A 15,550-nucleotide genomic window follows, 5' to 3' on the forward strand; every position below is an offset into this window, starting at 1 on the left:
CTCTCCAGACGCTGATTAGTGAACCACCTGTGCCGGGAGTAGAGTCGCGTCGGTATCGTTGATAAAAACAGCCTCGGATGCAGTAATAAGTTACTCGGGATACACGTAACCATGAAATCGTTTTCGAGTGAAGTGTTAATTCTAGGATGACGTTAATGATCTATCTTTAGTTTGCGTATGTCGTATTTTCATGTGCCGCCGCAGGACAGACATTCTACCATTATTAGCGTGGCGTTTGATGAACATTATCATCAAATTATGGCGAGCATTCACTTAAACATTTAGTTTGAACAGTTTTAGTTGCATCAGCGCATTAGACTCTGAACTGCTCTGGAAGTTGGATTGTGTGGATTCCTTTTGGTCTGTGACTTCCAGAATATAGTGAACATTTTAGAGAGAATGGTTTTTGATTATGAATCCCAGATAATCTCCTAATTCCTCAGAGCTGTAAACTGTAGCTATAAATGTATTTCTCAGATGAAGTGGGAACTAGGAATTCTAATTACAGGCTTCACGTTTTGCTAATCACTTTCTGGTTGCCAATATTGTAGTTAGAGAGCAAGTGTTGAGAATGGCAAACAGCAGCATTAAATAAATAATAGGAACATTAACAATTATTCTACTTGCCATGCCACACTGTCCTGCAATGTCTACCCAAAAAAAAAAAACCAGAAATGGCCATGTAAAAGGGTTCAAGGAACAATAAGAGAAAAACGAAAATGGGAAAAATATAAAAACGAAAACCTATAAAATGACAGTAATATTAACCAACACTAGAAATATAACAGTTTAATAGAATAAAATATCTTTTTTTTAAATGCATCGTTGTTAATATATTTAACTAAAAATATATGGTTACAAAAAAAAAATCGTGTCTCGGTCCGGGACACAGTTTTAATCTGCCAGGAAGTTTCATATCAGCGCACACTCCGCTGCAGAGTGAAAATCTCATTCTAGAATTTTACTGTTTGCGCAGTCCCTAATTGCTGAAGTTTGGATTTCCAGTCCTAATAAACTGATGAAGGTGCAGGGCGAGGAAAGTTGTCATATATTTACGCATCCCCCCCCCCTCCCCCTCAAAAAAAGACATGAAGCATCCAGATGACGTCGTCGTCCGCTGCAATTCTATTCCGTGTATGCATAACTTCTTTCTGCATACAGTGAGCATTTGAACTCACCCTATGGATGTGTTCCCGATGACTGAACGTGCCAACCCTTGCATGAAACATGCGCCCACACAAATAGCGCTGAATGGTCGGAGAAGGGCTGGATTGTAATTGACGGAGCTTTCTTTCTTGTCACTTGGGCTTTTAATGTCTGCAGCTTTTTCCTTCTAACAGGCTGACAGCGATCGATGTGGCGTTGCTCCACAGCAAATAGTCCGCAGCGCGTTTGTGTGTTTATGCAAGTCTGCTTCGTGACGTGTTTCAGCTGGTCCTTACATGCTTAAGAGGCCTCCATGAAGTCTACTGCCAGAGCAGAGTTGTCCATAAAGGATTTGGCGGCGTAGCCTGATACCACTCACGCGGTGAACATGGCCGTTATCAGTTTGATGGGTGATGGTGGTGGTTACCTCACTACTGTTTAGATGCACTTCCTCAAGAACTGATTTGCTGGTCACGTAGTCCTCTCACTTAATGATAAAAACGTATTTTTTGTTGGTGGAAGCACTGAAGTGTTCGATATCACGGTGGTAGTGTGTCCAACTCTCACAGTCATACAGGAGCTTGGAGATACCAGATCCGTACCCTATGAGTTCGGCGTGCAGCTTTAGGTCTTTATTCGTGAGGGGCTCTCTTCATTAACCGTCTGAATACTGCGTGGTCAGGCCCAATTCTTTTACCAAGGTCCTATTCGCAGGTACACCGTTTAGACAAGATGCTGCCAAATTTGCTGGCAGATTAAAACTGTGCCGGGCCGAGACTCGAACTCGTGACCTTTGCCTTTCGAGGGCAAGTGCTCTACCAACTGAGCTACCCAAGCACGAGACACGCCCTGTCCTCACAGCTTTACTTCTGCCAGTATCTCGTCTCCTACCTTCCAAACTTTACAGAAGCTCTCCTGCGAACCTTGCAGAACTAGCACTCCTGAAAGAAAGGATTTTGCGGAGACATGGCTTAGCCACAGCGGGGGGGATGTTTCCAGAATGAGATTTTCACTCTGCAGCGGAGTGTGCGCTGATATGAAACTTCCTGGCAGATTAAAACTGTGTGCCCGACCGAGACTCGAACTCGTGACCTTTGCCTTTCGCTGGCAAGTGCTCTACCAACAGAGTTACCCAAGTACTGCCAGGAATTTTTTATGTCAGCGCACACTCCGCTGCAGATTGAAAATCTCATTGTGAAGATGCTTCCAATTTTTTTTGTTGATCATCATAGACATCTTCCTCTTTTTGATGTTACAATTATTGTGTAGTACTTCGTACACAACGCTAAGTATATGGGCTACAGAGTGTTAAAGCAGCTGTCCCCGTAGGGAAGCTAGACTGGAGCAGAAATAATTAACGAACACGAAAATACAGTAAGCCGAAGTTTTACTTAACTTACAGATTTCTCCAAGCGTTGCACCGAAACTATACAGAAGAATAAACAGCAATTAGGTCCAACATTTACAAAAAGAAACTAAGAGTGTCGTGCCGTGAGAGACTCCCGCTACTAATGCCGGAGCGAACTGTGAAAGACCGTTGTCCTTCCTATATCGTGGCGGCAAAGGGCGCGCGTAATTGGAACGCTGGAGGAATGACTCGGTGGGCACGCATCATGGAATCCACCGGGTCCCCGTGCGACAGCTATTGTCCGTCTGTTGGAAATGAGCGGTACCGCGATAATTACAACAAAACAAAAGCGCGGGGTTGATAGTCTGAACACTAAAAGTGCGGCTGTCAGATTAATTCTTCGGACTTCCATCTGTAACCGTACCGAAAATTCCTATGCATATGGTAAGGTGCAAAAAATCAGAACTACGTATCGCATAGATCTGAAGGAGCCGGTAATCACTTACTTTGATGTGATAGTCGACAGCTTATTTTTTCTTCATAACACAAATAGAAATGTTAACTATCTTAGTGACTTGCGCGGTGTCAGCGATGTACATTGTGTACTGGACACAGTGGCATGTATTTACAGTGACCTAACGGATTACTTTTTAGGGAGCTGACACATAGTTTTGATGACACTAAGGGCGTTTTTAATTGTACTTTGCCGTCTTTCAGTCGCTGTTCGATGGTTCAGTGTGTTAATTTTTTAAATATTTCTTCTTTATTCTGACTGACACTGCCAATTCTGCTGGGTCCTGTTTATTTTGACGAAGTTATTTTTCATAAGAGATTTCTTTGTAGCCAGTTAGCTGTAAGGACATATGCCAACTTTGAACTGTCGGTAGTTGGTTTTCGCGATGGTGTGTCGTTTAACTTTATTGATACCTGTTATTCGAACCAACGCATGCGAAGAATTCAGTTACAAACTTCAGAAATTATTAAAATATTGAGGTTTTCCACCCGATCAGGCCAGGCTTCCAAAATGATCCGCTTTTGAGTGAAAAAGGGCATCATCGTTGGTGACCCCCCTCCTCCCCATAAATGCACTTCTACTGCTGCCTTAGGCCGGCCGTAGTGGCCGAGCGGTTCTAGGCGCTTCAGCCTGGAACCGCGCGACCGCTACGGTCGCAGGCTCGAGTCCTGCCTCGGGCATGGATATATGTGTGTGTGTGTGTGTGTGTGTGTGTGTGTGTGTGTGTGTGTGTCAAAGCTGCATACTAAGAGTGACGATCGATTATTTTCAATCGAGAATCTTGGCCTTGGCAGAGTTAACATCGCAGGCGATGTCATGTGATGGAATATGATGGCCTTTTCGCTGCCTATATATTCGGCGCTTCCTGGAGTTCTGGTTGCAGTTCGCCACTTCACCTCTGAAGATGTCTCGCGCAGAGGGAGAGGAAACGATAGGGGAAAGTTTTATACATAAACCAAGGCATATTAACCCGGAAGTTAGGTTTAAATAGTTCTAAGTTCTAGGGGACTGATGACCTCAGATGTTAAGTTCCATAGTGCTCAGAGCTATATGAACCATTTTCTCACCTCTCACCCGAGCCTAGAAGCTGAACTTGCAGTGAGCAAGGATGTTTTTTTTCCCTCTCGTTCTTAGACTTTCCCGGCGATTCATTGTTACCTCTAGCGGCGGGTGTACTGCTGGTGCTCTGCGTCTCTCCGTGTTCGCGAGACGCATTACACCGGCAGTACATCCTGTTCTACGAGATGACAATGAGAGTTTTAATGCAAACATCGCACATTACATACAGAGTAAGATTTCACTGCTGATACTCAATTAACTTCAAACTTCCGGGCTAATAGGCCGTGGTCCATGTATAAAACTGACGCCTAACCTTTCCTCTCCGACAGCCTGAGACGTATTCAGAGATAAAGCGGCGAAATGCAATCCAAACTCGAGGTTGCTCCGAATGGACGGGCAGTGTAGAAGGCACCACAGTCCATCACATGACGTCGGCTACGACATTATCTCTGGTAATGCCAACAATTCCGATTGAAAACAATCGATCGTCATTCTTACGGTGCAACGTTGACATCCAAATTTTATCTATTTTAACACATCCTCTTTTCTGTTAAAATTATTACGGTTGAGATTTAGAAACACCGCAATAATCAAATTTAGATGTCATCGTTGCATAGTAACAGTGGCGATCGATTATTTTCAATCGAGAATATTGGCATTACCAGAGATAACATCTTAGCCGACGTCATGTGATGGAATATGATGCCCTCTTCGCTGCATATATATTCGGCGCTCCCTCTCGTTCTGGTTGCAGTTCGCCACTTCACCTCTGAAGATGTCTCGCGCAGTGGGAGAGGAGACGATAGGAGAAAGTTTTAGACACAGACCACGGCCTGTTACCCCGCTTGTTTCGAGTGAAATCACGCATCACACATAACATTTGTGTAAATATTTTGGGCTTGGCGATGAGAAGAATTCTCGAAACGCATTGTGCGAAGGATAAACAAAACACCTCACTGGTGCATTGTGTCGTTACTTAAGTCAAGGAGAATTTTCCCTATGGTCTTGGGACGTCATGCGTCATTAACGGCCAACATTGCGCCCCTAAACGGCAGACTCCAAACAACCAAAGAGCCCGAATTAAAATCCGAGTCTGATAAATGCTACTCCGTCCGGAAATAAGTTACACGTTCCATATTACAATAGAAGTATGTTTATTTTGGAAAGGTAACCGACTGAAGTGGCTCTGTGTTGAGACACAGGATTCGCATTCGGAAGGGCGGTGCTTCAGCCATCCGGCCATCCAGATTTAGGTGTTTCGTGGTTTTTCTAAATCGCTTGTCACGTAAGACGGGCTGCCTTCCGCGAAAAGGACGACGCTGACTCCGTTCCCCGATTCGAATTCGGCGCTCCGTCACTAATGACCTCGCCGTCGACAGGACGATAAACCCTATTGTTGCGTAGGATAACTATTTATTCTCTTTATTAAGTGCAAACAGCTGTATTTGATTATCTTCCTTCCGATGACGATGATAATGATGATGATTAATTTCGCGTTGTGGATGGAATCATTTTTATTAGTGGCACTTGATCTCCGTTTACAAATACTTTTTATTCCTGTCAGGGTCATAAGAAACATAACGAAAATGGCGGAGTATAGCAGACAGGTAGAATTATGGCGCTTATCGTAGACTATAAGAAAGAAAAAAACAAAAGTAAGTAATAAAATATACGACCGTGAAGGAATTACATTACCTGGAAGGGACTGAAATCAGTAGGTCTACATCTACGTCCATACTCCGCAAGCCACCTGATGGTGTGTGGCGGAGGGTACCTTGAGTACCTCTATCGGTTCTCCCTTCCATTCCAGTCTCGTATTGTTCTTGGAAAGAAAGACTGCCGGTATGCCTCTGTGTGGGCTCTAATCTTTCTGATTTTATCCTCATGGTCTCTTCGCGAGGTATACGTAGGAGGTAGCAATATACTGCTTGACTCCTCGGTGAAGGTATGTTCTCGAAACTTCAACAAAAGCCCGTACCGAGCTACTGAGCGTCTCTCCTGCAGAGTTTTCCACTGGAGTTTCTCTATCATCTCCGTAACGCTTTCGCGATTACTAAATGATCCTGTAACGAAGCGCGCTGCTCTCCGTTGGATCTTCTCTCTCTCTTCTATCAACCCTATCTGGTACGGATCCCTCAATGCTGAGCGGTATTCAAGCAGTGGGCGACCAAGCGTACTGTATCCTACTTCCTTTGTTTTCGGATTGCATTTCCTTAGGATTCTTCCAATGTATCTCAGTCTGGCATCTGCTTTACCGACGATCAACTTTATATGATCATTCCATTTTAAGTCACTCCTAACGCGTACTCCCAGATAATTTATGGAATTAACTGCTTCCAGTTGCTGACCTGCTATATTGTAGCTAAATGATAAGGGATCTTTCTTTCTATGTATTCGAAGCACATTACACTTGTCTACATTGAGATTCAATTGCCATTCCCTGCACCATGCGTCAATTCGCTGCAGATCCTCCTGCACTTCAGTACAATTTGCCATTGTTACAACCTCTCTATATACTACAGCATCATGCTCAAAAAGCCTCAGTGAACTTCTGATGTTATCCACAAGGTCGTTTATGTACATCGTGAATAGCAATGGTCCTACGACACTCCCCTACGGTACACCTGAGATCACTCTTACTTCGTAAGATTTCTCTCTATTGAGAATGACACGCTGCATTCTGCTATCTAGGAACTCTTCAGCCCAATCACACAATTGGTCTGATGGTCCATATGCAATTACTTTGTTCATTGAACGACTGTGGTGAACTGCATCGAACGCGTTGCGGAAGTCAAGAAACACGGCATCTACCTGTGAACCCGTGCCTATGGCCCTCTGAGTCTTGTGGACGAATAGCGCGAGCTGGGTTTCACACGAGCGTCTTTTTCGGAACCCATGCTGATTCCTACAGAGTAGATTTCTAGTCTCCATAAAAGGTGTGATGCATATTTACAAACAAATGGTTTCAATTTCAGAAAAAATTGATGATTTATTCAATAGAGGAAGCTTGACATACCGAGCAAGTTAGTAACACGCTGGTCCACCGCTGACCCTTATACAAGCAGTTATTTGGGTTACAAGCAGTTATTCGGACTGCCATTGATCGATAGAGTTGTTGGATGTTCTCCGCTGGTCATCGTGGCTAAATTCGAAGCGGGATTCATCACTGAAGATCAGTCTCCTCTTTTCAGTGAGATTCCAGGCGGAAGACGTGTCTGGAGGCACCCCGGAAAGCCGTGGGATACCAACCTGACTGCTGCCAGCCATGTGGCCCGACAACTAGAAGTTACGCCCGGTGTCCATTTCTCTTCATTGCAGGACGTCTTGGTTGTCGTCCTTCTAAACCACATATGTGCAATAGGTCAGGCCGGCTTTGAATATAAACAAACAGTATTCAAAACTGATGATCTAAAATTTAGTCTGTTTTGAACTGCTGGTATTTTGCCCTTCATGGCAGGCGATTTTTTGCCTACATTTCAGCAAGATAATGCCCAACCACACACGGCGAGAGCTTCTACTTCTTCTCTTCGTGCTTGACAAACCCTGTTTTTACCAGCAAGGTCGCCCGATATCTTCCCAATTCAGAACGTTTGTAGCGTTATGGACAGAGCCCGCCAACCATCTCAGGATTCTGACGATCTAATGCGCCCTCAGAGAGACATCTTACAACTCAATCAATCAATGCCAATCCGAATAACTGCTTGCTTATGGCCCAGGGATGGATTAATGTGTTGCTGACTTGCTCAGTTTGTGAAGCTCTTTGTTTCTCTTGAATAAATTGTGAATTTTTTCTCTAATTTTAAGCATCTGTTTTTCAGTACAATTATATTACGTCAACCAAATTCCATCCCATATGGGTAATTGCTTTGTGGTGCGTCGTTCCTTTTTTTGTGTTACACTGTATTTACAGCAAACTGAAACCAAAAGGCGAGTAAATACGCACAGAATGAATTACCTACACTGAATTATCCCCGAAGCGGGCGGCATCGGTTACTCCAGTAGTTGACGACCAGAGAATGCACTGGATAGAGTATCCAGGCTAGAAGAGGGCAAAGTGAATTTCGTAATTGTCATCACAGAAGTGAATAGTAAAAAGTCGCCTTTTGCACATTCGATTTAGATAGATTAAAGCTGTTTCAGTTGTTTTTTTTTATGTCTCAAAATATGCTTAGCTAGCTCACTTCAAACGTGTAAAAGTGTGTATGTGTGTGTTTATGTGTAGTGATAAGTTATACTGTTGCAACAACAGCGATGGTAACGGGTGGTTCTAATATGTGGTGTTTCCCTCTCAGGGGAGAACAGATAGCGGCTCCACGGATACAGTGTTTTCGGCAGACAAGTCAGCTGACAGAAACGTGATTCCACAAAAACTGCGTATGTCGTCCTTCTAAATCACATACATACAATTTGTCATGCCGGCTTTGAATACAAACAGTCAATATTCAGAACTGATGATCTGAAATTTAATCTTATTTAAACTGCTGATACATCAGTAATACAACTTCTGTTCGAAAATACAATTTCATTCGCACAGACAACGTAACAGTTAATTACGACAAGTAATCGTAATCATAAGGCTGCTACGAATATGTATATCAGTGTTTTTTCTGTGAGGTCTTTGCCCACTCGTCGCCAATTAGGTGCCTACGGGATGTAGCGTTCTCGGAATGCTATACGACAATTTAAACAAATAACATTAGCAGTTTTATTTCTAGGAAGCAGTTGACAATACTTAACTTGGGAGATTTACAACACCAGAACGATTTCAACTCGGAGGGAGCGCCGAGAATCATAGTTCACACTGCACCCGTGAACTATGTAGCAGACGATTCACTGTTCATATCAGTGTCCATGCAACCATTTGTCTTGCTGAGTTAAACAAAGAATCCTACTAGGCTCTTAATTTAATAGTGTATGGTCCAGGCTTTTGGTTAGGCATTGCCGGTATAATTTAAATCGGATCCATTTATTGCAACATACAACAGTCGTGATCAATTGTAGCTTATATATGCGCTCTTGACGGGCAATAATATGTTGAAAAGAAACGATAACGAGTTTTTCCTGAGACAAATAATCATTTTGTAACGCGTAATAGACATGGTTTTCCAAAACCAATTCTGATTTGTTAGAAGTTGGCCCACTATTCAAGTTCTAAGGCCTCAGATTTTTTTTCTCGGGACTGGAAAGAGATAGAAACATGCGCATTGTTTTAAAATGAGGCCGCGTTCATTGTCAATACATCCCAGAGATGGCAGCACCGTACGGAAGATGGAATTTTACCGCCAGCGACGAGAATGAGAACTGTTTTAAATACTTCAAATGGCGACGTTTTCCTTACTTGAACAGCGTGCAATCATTCGTTTTCTGATTCATCGACAGTTGAAGGAGACATGTGGTGATGGAGTTATGGATGTGTCGAAAGTGCGTTCGTGGGTGCGACAGTTTAATGAAGGCAGAACATCATGTGACAACAAACCGAAACAACCTCGGGCTCACACAAGCCAGTCTGACGACATGATCGAGAAAGTGGAGAGAATTGTTTTGGGGGATCGCCGGATGACTGTTGAACAGATCGCCTCCAGAGTCGGCATTTCTGTGGGTTCTGTGCACGCAATCCTGCATGAAGACCTGAAAATGCGAAAAGTGTCATCCAGGTGGGTGCCACGAATGCTGACGGACGACCACATGGCTGCCCGTGTGGAATGTTGCCAAGCAATGTTGACGCGCAACGACAGCATGAATGGGACTTTCTTTTCGTCGGTTGTGACAATGGATGAGATGTGGATGCCAGTTTTCAATCCAGAAACAAAGCGCCAGTCAGCTCAATGGAAGCACACAGATTCACCACCACCAAAAAAATTTCGGGTAACCGCCAGAGCTGAAAAAATGATGGTGTCCATGTTCTGGGACAGCGAGGGCGTAATCCTTACCCATTGCGTTCCAAAGGGCACTACGGTAACAGGTACATCCTACGAAAATGTTTTGAACAACGAATTCCTTCCTGCACTGCAACAAAAACGTCCGGGAAGGGCTGTGCGTGTGCTGTTTCACCAAGACGACGCACCCGCACATCGAGCTAACTTTACGCAACAGTTTCTTCGTGATGACAACTTTGAAGTGATTCCTCATGCTCCCTGCTCACCTGACCTGTCTCCTAGTGACTTTTGGCTTTTTCCAACAATGAAAGACACTCTCCGTGACAGCACATTCACCAGCCGTGCTGCTATGACCTCAACGATTTTCCAGTGGTCAAAACAGACTCCTAAAGAAGCCTTCGCCGCTGCCATGGAATCATGGCGTCAGTGTTGTGAAAAATGTGTACGTCTGCAGGGCGATTACGTCGAGAAGTAACGCCAGTTTCATCGATTTCGGGAGAGTAGTTAATTAGAAAAAAAATCAGAGGCCTTAGAACGTGAATGCACCTCGTAAAAACCAGGTTTTGATCTGTACCTAGGTCTTCTCCGGCATTATGTTGCTGCAAGTGACTATCTTTGACTCTATCCCAGTCCTTCATGTTCGTGCCATCAGCATGTAGTTGGCAATCTAACTGATGGAGTCGGGCTTCAGGAAAGCCCCAAGTGTGACGTTTACATACGAAAGGGAGTCAGTGATTGGATGTGAAGTGTTTGTCTCGCGTGTTTCTCGTCGATGGTGGTAATTTCCTGCCTGTGTTTCGAACGCAGCGCTTCGCCCCATTGTCAAGTTGCTGCCGTCTATTGTTTGGCGACATAATTATCGGGACACCGGCCGGAGAAACACACTATCTTCGAGCTATGACGGAGGAGCTTGCTATTCTGTGGTAGGTAATTGTTCCGTGCTTTATACTGGCGAGTGTGCGTGTCCTAAGCGAGTGAAGTGGCAGTGAACTACACAAGTTATCACTGACAGACGCACATTTCCAGCCAGTTACCTCTCGCAGTACCGTTCCGTATCGGAGAGCTGTCAGTATTGGTCTCGCGTGGTAGCAGGTAACCATTGCCAGCGGTCGATATCGCAATTATCTATAGGGGGCGACCTGTTGCCTGTTGCTCGTGTTGTTAGGCAAGAGTACGCGCGTTTGTGACATTTGCAGTTTAGCCAGCAGTTCTCTACCAGACACCCAGCTGGTATCACATGGAAGTTAGTATCAACTAGGTACTTGAGTGGCGTGTCTGGTTTAGGTTTTCCGTCACTGCCTTAACACGTCTCACAAATACTTGTTTCTAAACAATAAACCTACGTGTGCGCTGGTTTGGATATTCTTTTGTGTCCAATTTATTCGTGGTGGTCAAAGCTCCTCTACTATTATGTAGCCTAAATAAGTTTGCCGTCTGATGCCTATTATACGAGTATATGGCAGGGGATTGAAATACACACTGTGTTATCAAAAATGTCCTGACACCCTCAAAAACATACGTTTTTCATGTTAGGTGCGTTGTGCTGCCAGGTACTCCATATAAGCGACCACACTAGTCATCAGACATCGTGAGAGCAGAATAGGACGATCCGCGGAACTCACGGACTTCGAACGTGGTCAGGTGATGGGGTGTCACTTGTGACATACGTCTGTACGCGAGATTTCCACACCTCTAAACATCCCTGGGTCCACTGTTTCCGATGTGATAGTGAAGCTGAAGCGTGGAGGGACACGTACAGCACAAAAGCGTACCGGCCGACCTCGTCTTCTGACTGACAGAGACCGCCGACCGCTGAAGAGGGTCGCAATGTGTAATAGGCAGACAGCTATCCAGGCCATCACACAGGAATTTCAAACTCCACCGGCATCGACTGCAAGGACTATGAAAGTTAGGCGGGGCGTGAGAAAACTTGGACTGCGTGGTCAAGCGGCTGCTCGTAAGCTCGTAAGCCGGCAAATGCCAAACGACGCCACGCTCGGTGTAAGAAGCGTAAAAATTGGACGATTGAACTGTGGAAAAACGCTGTGTGGAGTGGCGAATCGCGGTACGCAATATGACAATGTGATGGCAGGGTGAGGGTATGGCGAATGCCCGGTGAACGTCATCTGCCAGCGTGTGTAGTGCCAACAGTAAAATTCTGAAGCGGTGGTGTTGTGGTGTGGTCGTGTTTTTCTTGGAGGGGCTCCCGTCTCTTGTTGTTTTGCGTGGCTCTATCACAACACAGGCCTACATTGATGTTTGAAGCACCTTCTAGCTTCCCACTGTTGAAGAGCAATTTGGAGATGGCGATAGCACCTTTAAACACGATCGAGCACCTGTTCATAACGCACGGCCTCTGGCGGAGTGCTTACACGACAATAACATCCCTGTAATGGACTGACCTACACGAAGTACTGACCTGAGTCCTATAGAACACCTTTGAGACGAATGAGATTTTCACTCTGCAGCGGACTGTGCGCTGATATGAAACTTCCTTTGCAAGTGCTCTACCATCTGAGCTGCCGAAGCACGACTCACACCCGGTCTCACAGCTTTACTTCTGCCAGTATCTCGTCTCCTACCTTCCAAACTTTACAGAAGCTCTTCTGCGAACCTTGCAGAACTAGCACTCCTGAAAGAAAGGATATTGCGGAGACATGGCTTGGCGACAGCCTGGTGGATGTTTCCATAATGAGATTTTCACTCAGCAGCGGTGTGTGCGCTGATATGAAAGGAAAAGGTCCCGAGTTCGAGTCTCGGTCGGGCACACAGTTTTAATCTGCCAGGAAGTTTCACCTTTGGGACGTTTTGGAAAGCCGACTTCGTGTCAGGACTCACCGACCGACATCGAAACTTTCCTCAGTGTAACACTTCGCGAGGAATGGATTACCATTCCCCAAGCAACCTTCCAGCACCTGACTGAACGTATGCCTGCGAGAGTGGAAGCTGTCATCAAGGCTAATGGTGGGCCAACACCATATTGAGCTCCAGCGTTACCGATGGATGGCGCCACGAACTTGTAAGTCATTTTCAGCCAGGTTTCCGGATACTTTTGATCACATTGTGTATGTTAATTTGTGGTGTGTCTCCCCTCCCCCCCTGTCCCTGTATGTTGTAATTATAAAGAGTTTTAAATATTGAGTATAATCAGCTTCAACGTATCTGTATCTTTTTACTGGCGTTATCCCCCTTTTCTACACGTATAGTCTTTCAGGTAGCCCCTTCGTTTTTCTGTAATTTAAATCTTCCGTAGTGATGCTATCAACGAATGCCGTCTCAATCTGTGAGTGAAAACCGTCACATTTGTGGCTGTAGACCTACACTACTTACGACTTCGAGTTAGTACACTTTCTTTTAAGTTATTTTTTCCTACTTAATTTTGAGATAACGGCGAAGCATACAGACCAAAACAGTGTCTGTCAAAACTCTTAGATGAAACTGAGAATAAATTGTCTGGCCGTATCGTGCTTAGAAAATAAAATCTCTAATGAAAAAGTGGCTAGTAAAGTTACCAACCTCAAGTGTCAAAGACATTTGACACGACACTTGGTCATAGAGCAACCTAATTCAAATTTTACATGCTTAGGTATGCCACTGGCGCAGCGCTGGGACGGCTCATTTCTCCAAAACATCCGTGGAAGGATGACACGAAGGTTGATAAAGATAACCGAATATTGATGATAAGCTAAGAAAATAATAGTTTTTAGTACTGCAAATAATTCAGTCTCTTACTGTAGTGTACAGGTGCAGACAGATTGAGTACGGGAGTCCTTTATTTTCAATAAAAGAAAAGGGATTGTTTTTAAATGCGTGTGCAATGGATGGGAATGGATCTTCACAAAGCCGTGCACGAGCCCTGGGTTACCGACACATCAGATTTTTCCAATATGTGCCGCTATCCCACTGCTTGTTCACATGCTCGACGAACAACCTACCTTTCTGCTGACGGGGTGACGCTTAGGGAAGCGTCACTTGCATAGGCAGAGCTCCTACAGCAGCCAATCAGAAAGGTCCAGGAGATCACATGTGAGCGCACACCGCGCCGAGCTGCGCGAACGAAGTGTGTGGATTGCGCTCTTTTACTGACAGGCCCCCGACGAGATCAGACGCGCCGGTTGCCTCCGTGCACTTTTCGAGCCCCGGCTCAATCTGTCTGCGCCTCAGGGCCGCTAAACTGACATAATGTACCCCAGCTAGGTCATCAGTAAATGTTTTCTCAATAAACGGGAGACAGTCAGCTTGCCGACAGGAGTTGAAAAATTAACACTTGTTGAAAAATTAACACTTGTTGAAAAATTAACACTTGTTGAAAAATTAACACTTGTTGAAAAATTAACACTTGTTGAAAAATTAACACTTGTTGAAAAATTAACACTTGTTGAAAAATTAACACTTGTTGAAAAATTAACACTTGTTGAAAAATTAACACTTGTTGAAAAATTAACACTTGTTGAAAAATTAACACTTGTTGAAAAATTAACACTTGTTGAAAAATTAACACTTGTTGAAAAATTAACACTTGTTGAAAAATTAACACTTGTTGAAAAATTAACACTTGTTGAAAAATTAACACTTGTTGAAAAATTAACACTTGTTGAAAAATTAACACTTGTTGAAAAATTAACACTTGTTGAAAAATTAACACTTGTTGAAAAATTAACACTTGTTGAAAAATTAACACTTGTTGAAAAATTAACACTTGTTGAAAAATTAACACTTGTTGAAAAATTAACACTTGTTGAAAAATTAACACTTGTTGAAAAATTAACACTTGTTGAAAAATTAACACTTGTTGAAAAATTAACACTTGTTGAAAAATTAACACTTGTTGAAAAATTAACACTTGTTGAAAAATTAACACTTGTTGAAAAATTAACACTTGTTGAAAAATTAACACTTGTTGAAAAATTAACACTTGTTGAAAAATTAACACTTGTTGAAAAATTAACACTTGTTGAAAAATTAACACTTGTTGAAAAATTAACACTTGTTGAAAAATTAACACTTGTTGAAAAATTAACACTTGTTCTTTTTTAGACCCCACTTCCACCTCAGCCACATCCTGATATGCACAGTAGAAAACTATCCTAACGATGTGGCTAAGGTTTAGAAATAACACATACCAGACGAACTTTCTTTTTCAGTATAGAGTAGTAAGCTAAACGACTTCATTTTGCGGACAAATATCACGTTGTTATATGAATTCCTCTGGCGCCGTGTAAGACAGGTGCATAGGATGGACGACCTCCGAGAAAGGGGGAATTTTCATCCGCCTTGCTCCATAAAACCCGGTTCCGTTCGGCGACAGCAATGGCCTGTGGCTTGTGGGTGGAGGGTGCTCAAGGGTGATTTATTGCGTTCGTCCATCGACGTGGAGGGCGGGGGTTATGAAATTAAATTTATAGATGGCGGGACCGACTTTTTATCGGCCTCTTCGGTCGATGTAGTGCGAAAGGAGGAGGAGGAGGCAGAGAGAGAGAGAGAGAGAGAGAGAGAGAGAGAGAGAGAGAGAGAGAGAGAGAGAGAGAGAGAATCCTAAATTAACTTCGCGTAGTCAGAGGCTTGCTATTTAGCGCTTTGGAACGAAACTGCGGTCGCGTCGCTGGC

General features: G+C 43.8%; 1 non-coding gene across 1 annotated transcript; it reads right to left on the bottom strand.

The window, feature by feature from the left end:
- Positions 1-1,909: 1,909 nt before the first annotated feature.
- On the bottom strand, positions 1,910-1,984 carry Trnas-cga (transfer RNA serine (anticodon CGA)). The gene has a single exon. It is a non-coding gene; the product is annotated as a tRNA-Ser (tRNA).
- Between the last annotated feature and the right edge of the window lie 13,566 nt (positions 1,985-15,550).

Source organism: Schistocerca gregaria, chromosome 8 (genome assembly GCF_023897955.1).
Source record: "Schistocerca gregaria isolate iqSchGreg1 chromosome 8, iqSchGreg1.2, whole genome shotgun sequence".
Lineage (NCBI taxonomy): Eukaryota > Metazoa > Arthropoda > Insecta > Orthoptera > Acrididae > Schistocerca > Schistocerca gregaria.